Here is a 4549-nt window from a genome sequence, read left to right as displayed (position 1 = left end):
ACTATGGACCTAATTTCTTAAACTTATTTTGTCAAATCTGCAAGAAACCCCAAAAAATAAGTAAAAAAACTCAAAGTTTTTTGCCCACATTCTTTTGTCATTTATTTAAGATTAATTAAGAAGAAAACAAAAAACTGAAAAATCACTTATCTTTATCTATACTTAGATGCATCATAGGTATCGCCTATCTTTATGCATCTCACTCTCATCATACATATGTAAAATTAAAATTAAAATATTATTAAAAAAAAAGTAAGAACAAGAAAAATTTGTCATGCGACAAATTGTGATGGGACAATTTGGTGGATGCACAAATCTATCAAAAGTATATAGTAGGTAGGGGTGTGCAAAATTTTGTCCAAACTGACAAGCCGAATCGACGACTGGTTCGGTCCGATTTTTACTAACTTTTTGAACTTTCTAAGTTAAGTGCCTGAGATAATCGATTTTTCCCGTTTGGTTCTCGATTCAATAAAAAAGAAGAACCAAGCAAATTATATATATATATGGTCCAAACCGACAAGCCGAATTGACAACGGGTTGGGTCCGATTTTTACTAATTTTTTGAACTTTCTCAGTTAAGTGCCTAAGATAATTGATTTTTCCCGTTCGGTTCTCGGTTCAATAAAAAAACGAACCAAGCGAATTTAATATATATAGGCTTTCTACACACGAAGTCCTAAAAAGGGACCTATATTTCATTATTGTTCAAGTTTTTCTAATTTATAAGAATGTCTAACTTCCTAAAAAATTTAGGATAAAACTAGGTCAAATTACCATTTAATTCCCAACAATAAATCAAATATAAGTTTTTTAAAATAGGAAAGAGAAAAGGATTTTTTAAATGAGGCGTGTTTTTTAGAAAAATATATTAAATCATAATATTTTTCAAATACTTGCAACTTTCCATATTCTTCAATTTCTCCCTTAAAACCCTCATGTATGGGATATATATATATATATATATATATATATATATATATATATATATATATATATAATGATATATGTACTTTTTCTCTCGTATTTTAACGTTTGTAGGAAATTTGATATATATTTTAATATATGTATTCATTTATTTAATATAAATAAGAGAATTTTTTTAAGCTTCATCTATTATGATATATACAAATTTTGATTTGTTAAGATTTTTGACTGTTGAAATGGTATGATATATATATACTGCGATGTAAATGAAATTTATTATATATATTGTGATTTATGTCGAATATTAAGCCGATATATGACTTTTATATCGTGATATATTTCATATATTGGTTATTCTTTGAATTATGTCAAATATTGAGTTAAACTCTAATTTATATACTGTAGTATATTTTATATATTGGTTAAAATATTTTCAAATACCTAACAAAATGTTTTAAGATATATTTAAAATAAAATTTCATTAAATGCATTTTCTCTCCCCAATTAAGCAAATGAAATAAAATCTCAACAAATAAATATATTTTCTCTCTTCTTGGGGTGCTTTGTAAAGATAGAAGATTTTTCACAATGTCACATTCTCTCTCCAATCGTCCTTTCGAACGTATTTTAATCCAAAAATTCATTAAATCTTATATACGAAAACATAAAAAAAAAAAATAAAAAAATTGCACAATTATGAAAATAAGTTTTGAAAAGAAATTAAATCTATAAGAATCTCGTGTTAGAGTTTCAAAAACCAGCAGCCCACGTTTGTATAAAGCCCATTTATGCCCAAGTTGCGCAACTAAGAAAAAATTTAAAAGAAAACAGTACAGTAGGTATAAGGTGAATGTACCCACCCATCATTTTCTTCTTCTTCTTCTCACCTTCATCTTCTTGTTTGAGACAACCCTTCACCTGCTTTATCACAATCCACGGCAATGCAGCAGTCAGCACCCCGCACGGCTCCACCTCCACGGCAAGGCAGCACGATGCTCCACCTCCACCTCCACGGCAGCACCACTCTCCACGTCCACAGCTCCAACAACAGTCACTTCTAAGATTTGTGTATTGAATCAATAGATTTTTGTTTTGAAAAAAAAGTACAGAGGTGTGTTTGTATTTGCGACGAAACGGTGTGTTTTGTAGGTTGCTTGATTTTGTCTTTCAAAGGAAAGCTGCTTCCTTTTTCGGCGCCGCCAAGAAGCTGTTATCAGTTATGAAATCCCCCAGATCAGCTTGTCGCCTGTTCAGCACCTTCTCCGACTCACAAAGAGCCACAAGTAATTCAGCCTCCCTCAATTCGATCAAGAAGCTCCACGGCCAGCTTATAAGAACCCAAATGCACGTCGACCCATCTTCTATCTTTGAAGTTATTAGGTATTATGCACTTTCTCCACAGTATTTGCACAAGGCCCATTTCGTTTTCAACCAAATTCAGGAACCCACATTGCTAGTATGGAACCAGATGATCCACGGTCTATCAAAGAGCTATCGACCTAATGATGCAATTCATTTCTATAATACCATGTATTACAAAGGAATAAAGGGGAGTCATTTGACTTTCATATTTTTATTCAAGGCTTGTGCAAGAGTTGATGTTGGGCAAGGCCAGATGGTTCATGTTCGTGCTATGAAACTTGGGTTTGAATCCTATCTTTTTGTTTCAAATGCTTTGATTCATATGTATACGGGCTTTCGTGAGTTGGCAATGGCACGGAAGTTGTTCGATGGAATGCCGGAAAGAGATGTAATTTCGTGGAATTCTATAATTTATGGATATTATCAATTTAATAGATATAAGGAGGTATTGGATCTTTTTAGGGAAATGCAGGCCGTAAATGTGAGAGCTGATTCTTTGACAATGATGAAAGCTATTTTAGCATCCAGCTTTTTAAGTGAATGGGAAACGGCAGACTATTTGGTGAAGTACATTGATGAACACCGTATTGTGGTCGATATCTATCTAGGAAACACTTTGATATACATGTATGGACGCCGTGGTATGGCAGATTTTGCAGGCAGAGTGTTTTATCAGATGAAAGAGAAAAATATTGTATCATGGAATACAATGATTATGGGCTATGCAAAAGTAGGGAATTTAATTGCTGCAAAGAAGGTTTTTGATGATATGCCTTCAAGGGATGTAATCTCATGGACATCCATGATCATAGGCTATTCTCAAGCTAAGCAATATGCCGAGGCAATGAAGCTTTTTCAAGAAATGATGGGGTCTATGGTGAAACCAGATAAAATAACTGTGGCTACTGTGCTTTCTGCTTGTGCCCATTTGGGCTCACTTGATGTGGGAGAGGCAGTTCATGACTACATGCACAAGCATGACATCGAATCAGATGTTTTTGTAGGAAACTCTTTGATTGATATGTATTGCAAATGTGGCGTGGTTGAGAAGGCACTGCAAGTTTTTAATGAGATGAAAACTAAGGACTCAGTGTCATGGATTTCTATTATTTCAGGTCTTGCTGTGAATGGTTTTGCCCATTCTGCACTTAATGTCTTTGATCAAATGTTGAAAGAAGACATTTTCCCAACTCATGGGACTTTTGTAGGGGTTTTACAAGCTTGCGCTCATGGAGGATTGGTAGACAAGGGATTGGAACACTTTGAGAGCATGGAAAACACATATGGACTTGCACCAGAAATGAAGCATTATGGATGTGTCGTGGATCTTTTGAGTCGTTCTGGCTATCTGGACGAGGCCTACAGCTTCATAAAGAAAATGCCGATTGTTCCCGATGTTACAATATGGAGAATATTGTTAAGTGCTTGCAAGCTTCATGGAAATGTCGTATTGGCTGAGATTGTCTCAAAGAAGCTTCTTGAATTAGATCCTAGTAATAGCGGGAATTATGTTCTCTCTTCAAGCACATATGCAGGATCAGACAGGTGGGATGATGTTTTGAGGATTAGAGAACTGATGGAAGTGACTAACCTGTGGAAACCATACGCTTATAGTTCCATTGAAGAGAGAACATAAGCATTTATTTAACTAATTCAAAAAACTTGAATAGCCTGAGTGCTTCTCCAATGCACTAGTTTACTGGATCAATTACCTTGCTGCAGTATAAATTCCCTTCAGACGCGTCCATATTCTTAAAGGCTGAACCCTTCCAAGCTATATGGATCGATGTTAAGAAAGATTGCTCTATAAAAAATTTGAAAGCATCCTTCAAGATAACTATAGAGTTTTCATCCGATTGGTTCTGTCTTGCTTTGCATTCAGAACAATGAAACCTACAAAAATATAACTACAATTACATGATATTGTCCACATTGGACATAAGCTCTCATAGTTTTATTTTGAAACCATCCAAAAGGTCTCATAATGATGAAGATAAGTTTTCAATTTTATATTCACGATCATTTTCTTTCTTAATCAATGTGGGAATTTGTTTGCATACCTAACAACATCCAACAGTGAAAATCAACTCATGGAGTCCATTAAAATAATCAGAGGTATGTCAGATGTATACATTTAAACTATTTGAAATATATTAGATTTAACTAGTTGGAATCACGTGTGTTGCATAAGTTCCAAAACATTTGAAAATAAAATATACATATATGAGGTGACATAAAAGTCATATACTTTAATACTCAT

General features: G+C 33.8%; 1 pseudogene across 1 annotated transcript; it reads left to right on the top strand.

Annotated features, from left to right (window-relative positions):
- Positions 1-1740: 1740 nt before the first annotated feature.
- On the top strand, positions 1741-4210 carry LOC120089028 (pentatricopeptide repeat-containing protein At2g22410, mitochondrial pseudogene; annotated as a pseudogene). Its single transcript, XR_016528182.1, has one exon. The product of XR_016528182.1 is annotated as a pentatricopeptide repeat-containing protein At2g22410, mitochondrial pseudogene (transcript).
- Positions 4211-4549: the final 339 nt, after the last annotated feature.

The sequence above is a fragment of the Benincasa hispida genome, chromosome 1 (assembly GCF_027475165.1).
Source record: "Benincasa hispida cultivar pf3 chromosome 1, pf3_genome.v1.1, whole genome shotgun sequence".
Lineage (NCBI taxonomy): Eukaryota > Viridiplantae > Streptophyta > Magnoliopsida > Cucurbitales > Cucurbitaceae > Benincasa > Benincasa hispida.
The sequence above is the reverse complement of the archived record's forward strand: the minus strand, read 5'-3'. Positions and strand labels throughout refer to the sequence as shown.